Source organism: Amia ocellicauda, chromosome 2 (assembly GCF_036373705.1).
Source record: "Amia ocellicauda isolate fAmiCal2 chromosome 2, fAmiCal2.hap1, whole genome shotgun sequence".
NCBI lineage: Eukaryota > Metazoa > Chordata > Actinopteri > Amiiformes > Amiidae > Amia > Amia ocellicauda.
Window position 1 is genome coordinate 26640296 of NC_089851.1, and position 17398 is coordinate 26657693.

Below are 17398 nucleotides of genomic sequence, written 5' to 3' on the forward strand. Positions count from 1 at the left end.
TCTAAACTAGAGAGAGACTACTGAAACAGCTGCTGGTCTACCGCTCTATGATGCTCATGTTAGTATGTGTAAAAACATTCTTCCTTCAAACATAGGATGGTCTTTTTCAGTAAGTAGAGACCTTTAGTTTGCAAAAGCATTTGTTTACTGTGCCTTTTCATGTAGTATAAATATATTAAATCAAGTAATTATAATGATACATTATTTTCAACTGACACATCAATCAATTTTAATACATTTGAATTTGTATAGCCCCCTTCCCAGGGTAGCCATAGAGCACTTTACAGATTGGTAAACATACAGCAAAATAAAATAAATAAATAAAATCAAATAAAAATAGACATTTACAGTTGAAATTAACTAAAATAAATTAAACAAACATGAAATAAACCATTAGGCACGGAGGAGATAACATCTAAATCTTCAAAAAAATAAATAAATTACAAAATACTGTATGTATGCTGTATTACAGATCATTTCCATGCTTCTTGTATGCAATCTGTAAACTGAAGAGGGAGGCAATTTAACTTGTTTTTATAAAGCACACCTGTCATTCAAAATTAGTAAAATACAATCATAGAGTTCTGCCCTTTCCATCTGAGAAAACAAACAATAGTAACTTATAACAGTACCGTCAATGTAGATGGTTACAAATGCTTACACTTCCCCTGGTTTGGCTAACTTTTACATTGCTGTGTATTTGTAACATTATTGAGTAGTTTCACATACCTTGATTACTGAAAATGTACTTTAATTTCCACACCAATTCAAATTTGATGAAAAGTTGGTTTTATGTTTAAGATTTAAAATAGTTCACTAGCTTGGTAGATTTTGATTGAATTAAGTAATTTCATGAAGTTGGACTAGATATAGTCCAGAACTAAATAGAGACTAAACTAAACTGAACTAACTGCTGAACTAAACTAGCACCTGTTGTGCAGGAGTCATATTGCAGACACAGCTCACTAAACAGAATATATCGTAGAGAAGTGAGGAATGAATTAGATAATTAAACTAGAGTGGGAATCATCAGATAGATCAGCTTATGAAAACATGAATTAGAATTTAGCCAGGCCATCACAATCAGTATGTTTAGTCTTTTTGGTAGTTCATTGGGAACTCTACTTAGAGCAGCAAACTGAATTTCAATAGACATTTCCCAAACTGAAATTCTTACCCAGCCTTGCTTACATTAGAAATCCAATAAGATTCAGCGGTATAGTTGCTGTGTGTGTGTGTGTGTGTTTTTGGCAGTGAGTATAGCAACCCCACAAACTTACTTGTAGAAACTCTGTAATTGTATAGGTTGCAACATTTACAATTCTATCCCAGCACATAGTTTGTATAATATGATATGTATCTTGTGCTTTTAAAGGTCTGTTTGTTTTTAATTATGTCCTCCAGTTGAAGACTGGATAACACGAGGATTAGGAAATATTGTCAATAATCCAGTTACTTAGTTTTCACCACAATGGATGTCATTTTTAAGTAGCGTATGGTCATTAACCAATCTTATTTGTCCATACTTTAACTTTGTTTTCAGAGTTATAAAGTTTGAAAATATGAGCAATTTTGTTAACGCTTCATAATAAGGTGATGCTTTCTAATGTGTTACTAATGGCTTATGAATATTTCATAGATGATTAATAGATAGACTTTATAGAGCATTAATAATGAATTATACATTAGTTATAGCAATGCGTGGAATGGTCACAAGTCGAACAGGTAGTTAAACAGTCTTCCTCTTCACTACTGCTTTGACACATTCCTAATAAATTATGTTACATGTGTATGAATGATTTATAAGCAGGACACTTGTTAGCTACCTGTTCGACTTTGTGACCATGCACTGCTACAACTGAGGTATAACATGATCAATGTTTAATAAAGTATATATTGATAATCTATTGAGCATTTATACATAAGTAATAACACATTAATACTGAGCACATTGTTATACAGTTTAACCAGAATTTGTAATTCTCCAATAAATGATGCACCACTTCACTGTATATCTCCAGGTAAATATTTTAACTATATTTTCCCTAAACACAAGTGGGGTACATGGTTGAAAGAAACAACACAAAGGTTATAAAAACAGAATTAATGACATAAAGTTCAGTCATTAAGAAGATCAGTCAAATGTATACAGGTAAACGATCTTGATTTGAGAATAACTTCCTCTCTGTGTAAAGGATTGCAAAAGTGTTCACATTAAGATAATACACTACTTATGTTATTATCACCACTAAATTCAAACACAAATAATACCATTTGAATCTGGATGTTATTTCTTGAAATTTAGAGCCCTGAGTCTATACATTTTGAAAGGATTCATGTTCCTTTAATTAGAGTTTTCAATAGACTGCTGTTTTGGAGCTATGCAGTTTGACTAGTTATTAAATGTGTAATTTGATTGCAGATTGGATTAATTAAGAGTCAGATATGGTACATATACCATGTTCAACAGTTCTTCCATAGTTTTGGAACATTTAATGATATTTTTTATGGTCAGATGCTATTTCTTTAATACCACTGCAGTCACTTTCCCTAATTAGTGAAATGCCACTGAAAAATTATGACTGTCATCTGCATCTCTACGTTTGTAACCAACTGTCTTCAATTTAAAGTGAAATAAAGAATCCATGTCCTTTATGTTTTAATTAAATTCTAGGGTTTCTTAGGTTTCACTGAACTGTGATTACACCAAACCTTTCTCAGTGTATAGCCAGCATTTATTGAAACATGTGAAGGTTACATGTAATTGCACATCTTGACTTACATTCAAATGCATCTTTTTTATTTATTTTATGTTTAATTCCTTTTGAATTTTTAATACAATAATGTATCAAAATTGACATATATATAAAATAATGTCATATGTGAATTTGGAAATCAAATTCTCAAAAACAAGCGAATGGCATGGTATTTGAATAATGTATAGAAAGAGATACAAAGAGAGAGAGATGGTAACAATGGGGTTCTAGGTACTTTAACAATTGCATAGATACTACAAACAGATAGAAATCGCATTATATAATGTTAATGCATTTAAATTGCTTTTAAAATTGGTACATAAAAGGAACATCTGAATTTCAGACTTCATTTACTTGAGGAAATATCACTGGAAACTCAACTCCCTGCTGAGACATAATTTGCTTAACTTGATAGAAAGTACAGCTTTTTAAAAACACAGAAAGTATGAGCAACAGGCCAACTGTTGACATTGCTGACATATACCAACACAGGTTGGCATGAATATATATATATATATATATATATATATATATATATATATATATATATATATATATATATATATATACACCGATCAGCCATAACATTATGACCACTGACAGGTAAAGTGAATAACACTGATAATCTCGTTATCATGGCACCTGTCAGTGTGTGGGATATATTAGGCATCAAGTGAACATTTTGTCCTCAAAGTTGATGTGTTAGAAGCAGGATAAATGGGCAAGCGTAAGGATCTGAGCGACTTTGACAAGGGCCAAATTGCATAGCCACAGACCAGTCAGGGTGCCCATGCTGACCCCTGTCCACTGCCGAAAGCACCTACAATGGGCACGTAAGCATCAGAACTGGACCACGGAGCAATGGAAGAAGGTGGCCTGGTCTGATGAATCACGAGTTCAAGGTGTTGACTTGGCCTCCAAATTCCCCAGATCTCAATCCAATTGAGCATCTGTGGGATGTGCTGGACAAACAAGTCCGATCCATGGAGGCCCCACCTCGCAACTTACAGGACTTAAAGGATCTGCTGCTAACGTCTTGGTGCCAGATACCACAGCACAACTTCAGAGGTCTAGTGGAGTCCATGCCTCGATGGGTCAGGGCTGTTTGGGCGGCAAAAGGGGGACCTACACAATATTAGGCAGGTGGTCATAATGTTATGGCTGAGTGGTGTATATATATATATATATATATATATATACAGTATATGTATATACTGTATATGTGTTTCAGCACATATCTAAATATGTATTGTATTTCGTTTTATTGTTGTTGATTGATTTTGTGCACTAAGATAGTATAATATGTTCTGAATGAATTGGGGAGTTGTATATTACACTAGTTATATCTAAGGCTTCTATATTTGTTATCACACAATGTAACAATTATTTAAAGGTATAACTAATTTGAAGCACTAAAATAAAAACATGGTGGTCTGAGAAAGGAAACCAATGCCTCTATTAGTTGTACGACTGAGGTGTCAGGCTATCTCTCAGTTCTACAATTAAATTAAAATATTGTTCAAATAGAGGACAACATTCATTTTCTACATATAGAAGACATATTTTCTGCATGGTGCCATCACTAACCCTGCCCATGTAATAAATGTTTAAATGAGGTGGAGAATATGAAAGTTTGCAGAGTCCATTTAGAAAATGAATGTTGTCCTCTATTTGAACAAAATTTTAATTTAATTGTTAAATATAAGTGGAGCCTCCCTTTTTAAAAAAAACAAATGAACCACACTGCAGTTACTTTATTGCCTCCCTGAGGTTATTCTATACTGGTAAGCCATTTGTTAAATCTATAGCAAGGGTCTGCTAATGACTATTTAAAATGTGTAATCTGCTCTTAAGACTTTTCTGTGAGGCATGGAGAACACCATTCATTGTACCATAAAGTATCTGCCATAAAACAAAGTGAAACTCCAAACAGACTATAAACATTGAAGAGAATTGTTTGGAAAGTTTTTTTTTAAATTAAAACTATATAATGTGCTTCACAGCATGTTTTACAACTCAGCCTGATCTACACTGAAATGTATGTAGCACTTTCATTTTCAATTTCATTTCCAAGGATGAATACTGTTTATGGCAGAGGGGTCTCTCATGCCCATTCGGGAACAAGTGTCTCTGCTTCTGTAGATTGTGTTTGTAGTTCAGATTCCCTTTTGTGAAGTTGATACTGGCTATCATATTTCCATGTGTGCTCTATTTTCACTGTAGTTGAATAAATAATAAATCTTACCATCGTCGCATTTCTAGGTTGAGGATCTGTCTCACTTGTGAATTTCTTTCTCAGGTTTATGCAAGCAAAAGGAGAGTGCTACAAGTTCCTCTGCTGTATTCTCAAGCAAGTCACAAAAATGTGGTTTCACACAGAGAACATTTTCATAAAAACATCTGAGTATAAAGCTCTGTAAAGATTTGGAAGTGTCTGGCTAATGTATTTACCATTCCAGTATTTAATATCAAAGCGATTGTATGATATTTTAGATATATGGATGAGATACATTCTACTTATGTTCCTAAGATTTGCATTTGGAACAGCTATGCCTTTGTATTGGTAGACTGAACCGCTAATCATTCTTTTCGTGACTTTTACTGGTCTGGGTCAATTTAGTCCAGAAATAGCATTCCCCCAAGCTAAAGGGAACCACCCGAGACTTGCATGGGCATCATAATTTCACATGAAAATAACCACCCATGGAAAGTGACCCATCACTGCTCAACCAAAAAACAGGACTGAAATATTATAATGTTATATGAAATACAAAAAGAAAAACAATAATCTCCTGAATGTTTTTTACTATCATTATGTGCAATTTTCAGTTGCCCACATTTTGGATTAGCTTTTAAATGCATGATATAACACCATGATTTGAAAAACACACAATTATTTATTCCCAGAAATAGATTATAACAGATTAGTGAATAGAATCCAAAGAGCATTTTTTCATAGTGTGTTTTGATACATTTAATGTCACTTTTAAAACTTGCTCTGTTTCAATACACCTGGTTAGGATGGGGTTAACTGGCAAACCCAAGACAGTTGTTTTAAGCAAGTAAATAACCACATCAGTGAGAGGAAGGCAAGTGTGAAATACAGAGTACATCAACATGTAACTCACCTCATCTGCAGTCAAGGCAGAAAAATCACCACTTGAGGCTTATTCACAAACATACCCAATTGTAACACAATGGGGAATTTGTGTGTCTCAGGGTTTAACAAAGTACAGCACAGCACTGCACACATCATGCAATAGTTTCAGTGTAACATCACACAGTCTGTTTGTTTTTATTATGTATCTCAACACAGGCATGGTATCTTTCAAGGAGATACCAGACACACAACTAAAAACTCAGGCAATTAACACCAAGATTGCTTATTACGGCAGAGGCTGTAGGCCAGTGTATTTAGGTAGCTCAGAGCAGCCTATAAATGTGTCCAGTCCAAGGTCATTTCCAGTCTATGAATCGTGGTGCAGACTAGATACTTTTGCAACCTTGAAAAGCATGGTAGGAAAACATATGGTTGATGAATGAACTATGTAGTTTATGATGGAATTATGCCTATGAACCATGTAATCTACATAGAGACTGTAATACTCTAATTATAAGAATATATTATTATATAATTGTGTTTGTACTTAATCTTGTTATATTTTAGATTGTTTGCTTCCTATTCACTTTATTGAATTTGTGACTAAGGATGCACCTTATAGTTCACAGTTTATTGAATACCATGTGCATATCATTACTCTTATTAGCGTCTGCATTATTTACATACGTTACCATGCATTACATAGGAATAGGAATATTGCAGGTAAATGCTGTTAAAACATTGTTCAAAAACATTAAAAGTGTACATGCATACAAGTGCATTCCAGAAAATATATTTAAACATAAGAAAAAACAGAGAATGGAATGTTTATTCAGGTTAAATGTGAAACAAATGACAAAATATACTGTATATATGCATGCAAAGTAACAGAACTGTGCATGTTATGTATTCAGAGATGTGCCTGTGAAATGTGCAATCATTACTACTGTGCAGCAATCAAAGCACATTACGTTAGCACATTCAGGGAATCATTTCACCCACACCATGTGGTCAGGGTAATACATTGCTGGAACATTTATTTTCATTCATGTCATATTTGTCAAAACCAAAATACAAGAACACTATAGCCTCCCAGAACATTGACAGAATGGTTTTTTTCAGTGTTAGCTTTGCAAGAACCATTCTAAAAAGAGTCCCATGCATTCATAATAATACAGGAAGAAACATACTAAGCTGCTCATAAAAACAAAAAATACAAATACACATTAAAAAACATATGGCGAATACCTCTTACTGACTGAGAAAACAGGTTCTTGATTTGATACTGCCGGTCAAAGTGTATTTATTTTAATTAAAGGATACATAACAGTAAACATTTAATTATTTACTTTCTTAGCTTTGTTTCACATTTGATATGTATCGAAAATGATATATACAAATATATGTATTTATCAAACTACTATATACAGAAATACATATTTCAATGTAGATTAGCATTATCTGACATTATTATCTCAAGTATATCTAGTCTAGTGCCACTCACCTTCAGCTTGACCTACTTAACTAACCAATGACTTTTAACGATGACCGTTAATTATCAGATGGCACTACCCATTGCATTAGACATAGATGTTTAAAAAAATGATATTTGCAGTTTGATTATGTTTTTGATGCTTAATTAAAACCTAAAATAATTATCCTATTATCTTTTGATTACTTGTGACTATGAAAATCGGTTATAATTAAAATGTGGAGGATTAAAAAAAAAACTCACAATAACCTAATATTAAATGGCCTCTACTAAAGATTAAGGGTAAGTTATTAATGCAACTTCAGTTGTTCTCATATAGAAACTCTCTCTAAAAAGAGGTGATTTTGATGCTGATATCATGTCAACTTCAAAACATCATCAATGAAAAACATTACGACAGATTAAACAATAATTATAGGAGGATACTTAATTATTTCTGTGTTTTGACATAATAATGTTTGACAAAAATAAGTCTTATTTAAATATTTAAGATATTAGTAAGCTTGTGTTGTTACCTTCAGACAACTATCTCTCTCTACACTCCCTCCAGACCTCTCCAGGCCCCCTGTGCCAGAAAAATAATTTTGCCTGCTCTCCATTCCCCTTCCTTCAGAACGCAATGATTTTCATCCCTGGCCCCTAAGTGGTGGATCGACCTTCCCGTTGAGGTCAGGACAGCAGCTCCCTGATCACCTCCCGGCAATTACTCAACACACATCCATGTACTTGTACTTGTAAAGCAGCTAACTCTCCTCTTGTCATTTTGCACCTATATGTCTCATTATGCTGCTTACTTATACTTTGCTAGAACTCCTGTTTTTTATTTGTGATTTCTCCTATGCGGCCCTGGACTCGTGCGGTCCGGTGGGGGTCTAAGAGAGTGCAGCCCACCAAACTTAAAAATGGTCCGGCCCTTGCCAGAATTGCCTGATGGCCAGTCCGCCTATGTCCCCTCCCTTTAGTTCATACCCAGGACCTCACTGCATCATGCCCTCACCAAACTAACTAGGATATATGCTTTGTATATTATATTAAATATTTATTTACATTTTAACTTCTGTAATTTTTTACCTGTACTTGTATTATACTTTACTTGAATGTTGTATTTCTCATAACCTGTATATCGCCCTGGTAAGGGTGTCTGCCAAGAAACAAATACATAAATAGCATACTAAGGGTTACTAATTGCCAAATAAACATGAAGAAAGATAAATATCCCTTTACATTATTGCCATTAACCAAGCCCTTTATTGTTTACTTTGACATTTTTAATTATGTGTAGAATGTAATAGTGGCAGTAGAGAAATAGTAAATGGGATCCCTAATGAAAGCAATTCTAAAATGTTTTTTTTATTTATATATTAATGTATTTAATGACAGATAAATCAATTTTATAACACATACATGTATTTGGCTAAACAGATTAAAGGAACTGTTTAAGCCATTACTATAATTTGCTGCCATATCACGTGCAAATCCGACCCTATTAGCTTTGTTTCCTGAGCAAGTCAATTTTACCCTGACTTGCATGATTAATGTAGCAATTTTCCTTATTCCCTTTAAACTGATTGCATCACAGTATATGACAGGGAAGGTCAGAGGTACCTGAACCATAATATTAATTAATCTTCCAAAATGTATATGTCGATTCAGATGCCTCTCTAAGGTGTCAGAAAGAGTGTTGTAATTTAGCTGTGCTGTTTGATTTTCACATACCTTATTACAATTCTTTGTAAAATGAGAATCTGTTTTGCATTTTGGCGGTGTAGCTTCATACAGTTTTAAGTATATACATATATCATGTCTTTCTTTAAAAGCAAGTGAAAAGTGCCTTAAATGTAAGTAAAGTAGAAATACTGCCAGGTCAACCGGCAGAAGCAGGCAACAGCAAATTAATTCAAGTGTTTTGCTGTACTAGGGAATGACTGAATTTCACTCTAGAGTAATGCATTTATGGTATGAACACTATTAAATGAGAAATATTCTGTAACATAAGCAGCATGCATAGTCCTTCCAATTATTGTGAAGCTGAATATAATTTGAGTTACTGGTTGCAGGAGAGGGAGCTGTCAAATCAGCAAACAGATCATGCCAGAAGGTTCCTTAGCTAATTATTTTGAGGAAAAAAAAAAACAGTGGTTGTCAACAAGTACAAATCTGTTGCTCACAAAAAAATACAAATTTATACAATGCTAAGTAAAGGACTTGTTAAAATTGCATTTACTGTATATAGAAATATGTGTTTTTTTATTTTCTCAGTAAAACTAGACTTGTTTCTTTTTGAGGCAAACTTTTTACATGCTCAAATATTACTATAATAAATTGCCTATGTTTTTTTCTAAAATTAAGTTATTCCTTTGAACCTGGCAATTATCCAACAAATCCAAGTTACAATTCCTTTCTCCACCTGCTGAGATATAATTGTATGATGGATGAAGAATTCTGCAAATTAAATGTTCTGAAACTGTGAGGGTCTGAGTCCTTATTTTTTTTAAATAAGTCCTTTTGATGTTGTCTCTTTTTGATATTTATGATATTTTATTTGCAGAGCCTTTCTCGTGAACATTTTACATACATTTGTATGATTCGGACGCCTCATGGAGCAGTGATTCTCCATCTACACAATACAGTTTTCAGTCATATTCCAGTAATGACTTTCAATATTTAATCTTTTTTATATATGTCACAGGTAGTATGTGACCTACAAGACTACGCCACCCCAATTATTTATGGAGCAGGGACCCTCACACCACCCAATTATGGTTCTCCCAACAGGCTCAAACCAGGACCTCAGGACACCCAACCCACAGACACAGGTAAGTTACCATGATTAGTTTATTTATTTTTTCCTCCAAGAAAAAAATCAGGGAAACACAGGGCATGAATTCTATACTTCCAATCGTGATTGGGGAGTCCTTATTTTTAAAATGAATTACTAAATTCAAATCACTTTAATTTAAAGAGAATATGATTTGATATCTCCTTTTCTTCCAGGACCTGGGACCCAGACACTTGACACCACCATTCCCCTGAGGAGGATGCCACCGGAGCTGCAGGTAAGGGTAATTACTTTTAATAATCTACGTGTATTAACCCCCATTATTTTCTCTCTGTGTGCTGTCACATCCTGTGAATTCCTGCAATGGCAGTAAAAATACAGAGTTCTTTTCCCAACTATATTATCCTCACTCTTGCCGTGTCTTTCTTTTCCAAGCTCTGATTTACATAATCCCTTTTAGAATTGTATTTAGTTTATCAGTGCTGAGCTCCACAGGTAATTAATGCAATTAATAAATTGCCAGGTTCAAATAATTCAAACGTAATCCAAGAAAAAGGTGAATACATCAAAAATTCAGTTAAACAGTGAATAAAATAAAATGTGATGAATAATAATAACAACTTCATGAAAATTTAATAATGAGCGCTGTCAGCCTCCGTGACATATACATGTGTGATCTTTGCATGTTGTTGTTGTTTTTTTGTTGTTGTTGCAGACCATTAAAATGCGTAAATAAAATCACATTTGAAAATCACAATTTAGATTTTACCTTTCATAGCCAATTTGGAGATGTCAGTTGATAATGGAGCAGACTTGAGTACCCCTGAACTAATCTTTACCAGCTGGAGATATGTTCTTTACAGGTCGATTGACTCTTTTCATACAGAAACAAAATTAGTGGAGCTAAGACAGACAAAGCCCTCTATGGGCATAGTTAGAAAGGTTCCCAGTGCACCACTATTGCATGACGAATTGAGGATTTCCTATCTGCTTCTGCCTAGCCTACTATTAGAGCTGTAAATCACTTATTCCACCAGTTTCTCCAGTTTGCTGCTTTTTAATATTTAACATTATAAAACAGAATACCCCAGCTTCAAAAGGTTTGCGGTTTGATGCAAGCTGTCTTTACATATTGTATCTCCTAAGATAATAAAACAGATTCTGGTTTATAGACATTTTGATACTGGTTATTATGCTGACCACTTTATAGGTTTAGTTTGAGCAGAAATTTTACATAGCTTCATTTGATTTCCTCAAATTTACAGCACTTTGTTCAGCAGCAGGAGAAAGGTAGCATACTTTTCATAATTCTGAATTTGAATGCCAGCTCTGAACAAATGCTAGCACATTCGGACATCATTAAACATTTATTTTAGTTTTTTGTATAGCTTAATCTGCCTTTATGCTCATGTGATAAACTGATTACATAACAGCAGTGTGACAACAATGCTTATCCAAAAGTGAATGCGCCCTTTGCGATATGTAAGGCTGTAATGTATGAATTATTGCAAGGAGTTAAGCCATCCCCCCAGAAGTAAATGTGAGAAAACTTCTGTTAAATACCATTTTATTAAGGTATGGAGTTGAAAAACAAAACTGTATGTGCAAAATATGCATAATCTGCAATAATCTGATTGCAAAGAAACATACAATTATAACACAGTTTGGCACCACATTTGTTAATTTTTTTGAACCCTATCTGAATTCTCATGTTCATGGAAGCACACTGATAGATTTAGACCCAAGGGAACATTAACTCAAGTGCTAGGATTTAAACATACAGTTGGCAGGCCGGGTGACGTCGTTATATGGTTTATTACATCATTTTTAAAAGGTAGGACAATGCATTATTGATACATTAAATATAAAATTATTAAAGTATATTAAATATTTCTAAATTTAAAATATGTTTACTATAAAATAACAATAAATTAGTACTACAGTGTTGTACAATATTGTCCCATTTGTCTTAAGAAGAAAAAAGGTTTGATGAAATATATTTACAAAAACACGGAGGTATAAATAATTATTACTTATGACTATTACTTGAGAAATGTGTTGGTGATTCTCATTGCTTCTCATGCTTCCTCAATGCATCACATTTTAATAGCCAAGATGGCTGGAAAAAAAATACCAGGTGATGATTAGTTGATGAAAACGAAAAGAGTGACAGGAAACTAATGTTCAGGCAGCATTACACCCTTAGGATGATAAGCTATCAAGCATATCAAGATTCCATCAATCTTATTATGGTCTTAATGATCTAATTTTTATGAACAGTACACTGCAAGCAGCTTTTAAAAGCATACTTTAGTACATGCATTCAGAATAATGACAGAAGCAATTTTAAGGACACGGCATACTGAAATAATTTTCTATAAAGCAATACAAAAAGACCTTGGTAAGCAAGCTACTGTCATAGATGCTTCAAAGAGAACTCTTAATGTTGTACATTGTTATTGTTCTTTGACACCTGTATTTTGATCTAAGGCTTAATGAAAGCCCTCTTCTATTCTGAGGAGTGGTATCAAAAAGATAAAGCAGGTAACAGCTTGAAAATGAATTAGGTTATCCACCTACACACATTTCGAAAAAAAAAATACAGAAAAAATTAAAGCATTTTAAAGCAAGTAGATGAGATTTGCAAAAACTGCTTGTTTAAAGTATTTAGTTTAGAATGATTTTGGAATTATACATTATAAATGTTAATATTAAAGGTTACGTTTTAATATATATAAATACATTTCTAGTCCAGACCAGTCATTGCTCCTTAATTACTTCTCGATATGTTGTATATGTTTGTTTTGTATATTTGTTGTTGCATTGTTTTCTTGGTCCATTTTTAAAAATGTGTCCTTGGTCAACACACACAAACACATATTATATATAAGGTATGATATATATATATATATATATATATATATATATATATATATATATATATATATATAGATAATCAACATCATCACCATCAGCCTTTATCAATCCTTTGCTGGATGAAGGCCTTCTCAAGATGTTTCCACTTGATTCAATCTACAGCTTCCCTTTTCCATGTCACACCTGTCCATCTTTGATCTGTTATTCTTAAATTGTGTACGGCCCATTGCCATTTTAACATTTTCAATCATTCAATAATGTCACATTTGTTCTCAGATCCATTCAGTTATCTCTTTTTGTTATTCCTAACATACATCTTTCCATGCTTTGTGTCACCTGCAGTTTCTGTAACATTTTTGTGTTTAGTGACCAGTTTCACAGATGTAAGTGTGCACTGGTAGAATTGATAAGGAGACATTTACTCCCTCAATTGATAGGCGGACAAGGAACACCCAGGTCCTGAATTGATTAGAATTAAGTAGCTTATTGAACAATAAGGAAGCACTCTAGAGATGGCCAGTCTGGATGACTCATCTAAAGTTTTATTAAAGAACAAACTATTATATAGAATATTGCTCCCTTTGTTGCTGAGCAACTATATGACATCAATTAGGTTACTAAGGTACCCCAAACTGTATTACATATTCTTCTTTGTCTCCTGTACTCTGTAGAATACTCTTGGATGAAAAATGTTTTTCTAAAATTAGCCACCCAGGAACTGTACTCAGGGATGGGCAAAGATACATCAAAATGTATTTTAAAATAAGATACCAAATACCTTCATTTTAAGTGTATCAAAATAAACTACAAAATACAGCAGCCACACCATGTATCAAAATAAACTACTGTATTTTTGTATTTTAAAAATACTAAAAATACTTTTACAGGGGAGCATGAAATCACTTTGCAAACCTTCCTTCTATTGGCCTATTTGATCTCTCCCTTCACCAGTAAACTGACTCAGATGATTAAGTAGACAATGTTTGATAGCAACAGCTTTCCTCTGCCTAACGAGTCGTGCGATAAATCTGACATATGCAACCAGTTAACAGATCAAATATTCACATATCCCTGTGATCACCCAGATGAAGGTTAGTTTTAAAGTAACCAACAGTTTAATGTTTAACTAACAGTTTGCTAATGACTCATAATTGTATCCTAATTTAGTTACTTGGTGTTTGGTAATGAAGGGCCTACTTTTCATCAGCAACACTGACTCAATGACAAACAAGTCATTCATAAGAAGACAACTGATGGCACCTTTATTCATAGCAACTAGTTTCTAAGTAATGAATCATTTGATTGTTAATCATAAATATAATACATTGTGTGTCAGGCAATGGTATGCAAAATCATGATCCTACTGAACAACTACTTCAATTAGGGTACAATCATTTGCATTCAGTTATTTATTTATCAATCAGTGGACACCTATTTGGATGTTGAAAACAAACATTTTAGCAATTTATCAACAATTATTAAATGAATTGAATGTTTTGATTTTAAATGTAGCCAGAAACATAATCAGAAAGTAGCAACAGAGCTTGCCAAGTAGTGGTGGATGGGTTGACAACCTGCTCTTTAATGGCAGCACAACGTTGTTAATGACAATAAGGCACACGTGTGTGCATTTAACAAGTTACACCATATCATGGCATTATAATGTAATATTGTACAACACTGAAACGCTTTTATTTTTTTCATGCACAACCAACAAAAACTTAACATAGGCTGAAAGTAGCAAGCTAACAACTGTGAGGGCTGCTACTCAGGTCAAATAGTTAGCTAGAACATTATGTAAATTGGTAAACGATTTAGCCTAGGCTACCAAAAGAACACCAAAACTTAACATGAACTGTTGAAAATGTTAGCAATTTATGCTAGAAATCGATGGAAAGCTGGCAACCTACACGTTTCTCACCTTGACCTTCTTCTTCAGGTATGGATCAATTTTCTGTTCTGATCTCAACAAGTCTGGGCAAGTAGGCACCAATCAGAGGCAGCATTTTTATGATGTCATCATGTAGACTTCTCACAAAGTAAATCAACCCTATCAAATACAAATTACAAAATCCTATTTTGTATTTGAAATACGTATTTGAAATACATGTATCATAAATACTGCCCATCCCTGACTGTACTGAAACTGGCCTACCCTAAGCAATACACAGAGCTGCTATGCACAATACTTACACAATCCTGCTGCAATAGTAATACAAGGAGAATATATTTGGCATCTAGACTGGGCACTGTACCACATCAGTATGCACTGATCAAATATTATTCCCTTCAGGCAAATGGGGTTCCTTTCCCTTCTTCCAACTCCACTCCATGCGACTTTTTACACTTCTTTTGATTTCTTCCATATCTCTGTCTGCTCTGATTTGTTGTCCACTGTAGACAACTTTTGACTCCTTCAAGTATCCGTTGATCCACTTCAGTGTTCTTAGATTTAAAAAAGCAGGTAAATTTTAAGTCCAGTTGCCTTTCTTGCATCTGAGAGTTCTTGAAATCGAAGCTGCATGTCGTCGGGCATTTTTGCATATATTACTATGTCAACGGCAAATCGTAAATTGTTCAAATAAGCTTTATAACTTGATTCCTTTTTCTTCAGAGTCCAAAGTCTTGAACACGTCTTCAAGATTTGCAGTGAAGAAATTTGGAGAGATTATGTCTCCTTGACGTACTTCTTTGCAGATCTTGATCTTGTCAGTGTCTTGGTGGAGTAGGATTGTTGATATAGCATTATTATAGATCTGTTTCATAAGAGTTATATATATCAGCAGCAGCTTTTTTCAATCTTCCCCAAGATGTGGCCACTTGTTTCAATTTACAGCAATTCTTTTCCAAGTGACACCAGCAAAGTTTCTGATTTAATCTTCTTATCATCTATGTGGTCTTCGTCTTGGACTTTTAAAACCTTTTACATAAAAGATAATTTTAACAAATAATAATAACAAATAATTTAATAATTTAATAATTACAGGGAGAATATGGGGAGTTTTTTTTTTTTTTACATTTTAGGGTACATGTTGAAGACTGTATAGGAAAGTTGAAGAAAGTGTTTTATATGTTTTGATAATTATATAATGTTTTATATTAACACTAGCATTAGAAATAGCTTGTATACAGACTGAGCAGATTAGCTTTAGCAGGCTAAGCAAAAGGTCAACAAGGTTCATTTGTTAGAAACTCCTGTCAGTAATAAAAGATCACACAGTGCCGAAATAGCCTACAGCTGTTTGTTGAAAATTTGTTTGTAACTTAATCGTTTCTCCAGATAGGCAGGAATTGTTTCTGTTAATGAGTGATTGACAGTAGGTAAATGATGACCGTGGGATCGCATCTTTCTAGTGCACATCAAAGACAGACATCTGCTTTTTGGATTCATCACCTCTTCACGGAAAGACAGTAATAATTAATAAGTGCACAAGTAATAAGTGCACAACATTTCAATACACTATCTTTCATAAATTATGTACATGTTGATTGTCATTTTAAAATTATATGTTTTACCCCTGAGATGTTGCATTTTAAAACTTCAACTGTTGGAACACTGACTATATTATTATTATTATTATTATTATTATTATTATTATTATTATTATTATTATTATTATGCAGCACTTGTTAGTTCCTTTTCCATCAAAACTGATATTATTTAACTTGATAACGGTAAGGTAAAAACAAAAACAAAAAGTGTTTGACAAGAAAGTGCATGACTTTTATAGTTAAGGTGATTAAGAAAGGCTTCTTGCTGACATTATCTAAAAGCTGCAGCAACTAACCAGTGCATCAAAAATATCAGATAAACCTTAGAATATGTGATGAAACAAGACAAATTAATCACAATGCTGTAAGGATAATGTAAAATCCTACCTGAATTAATCTTGTAGGTCAAAAAGCAAATGGGAAATGAACAGCACTTCAGCCTTGTTGACATACTCACAAGAAATGAAAGTGATTTCAAGGATGCTTCAAGGATACAGAAAAAAGGTTTTAGTTACATTGTAAAGGACTGGACAAATTCACTCTCCACCACATTCTTTCTGGCTCTAGGTCTGGTTGTTTGTATTACATTGAAGTAGTCCATGAAATAGTGTGTTCCCAGAGTTTGAGATACCAGAAACAATGCAGTGTTTCAAACACAGGAGAACATTGTTGTTTCTGTGTTGCCCACAGCAGGCAATCTGATTTTGGGGTTACTGTATAACAAAACCGTCGCAAGGGAGGAGGCAGCGAGCTGATAAGGGAGCCTGCCCCGAGGTGCACCACTAGGGGCCTCGACAACACAACTCCAGACAGTAACCTCAGGGGCCCCATAGGGCCACACCTGAGCCATCCAGGAGCGAGGACCGTAGTCACGCTCTACCGGGAACTGTCTGCAATCAACA

At 33.9% G+C, this 17398-nt stretch overlaps 1 long non-coding RNA gene across 1 annotated transcript in view; it reads right to left on the reverse strand.

The window, feature by feature from the left end:
- Positions 1-16959, reverse strand: part of LOC136768095 (uncharacterized) — a 66141-nt gene extending 49182 nt beyond the window's left edge. The window contains exons 1-2 of the long non-coding RNA XR_010821940.1: positions 16884-16959; positions 14926-15924 (exon numbers count right to left, since the gene is read on the reverse strand). This is a non-coding gene — a long non-coding RNA (uncharacterized LOC136768095). The remainder of the gene's footprint in view (positions 1-14925; positions 15925-16883) is intronic.
- Positions 16960-17398: the final 439 nt, after the last annotated feature.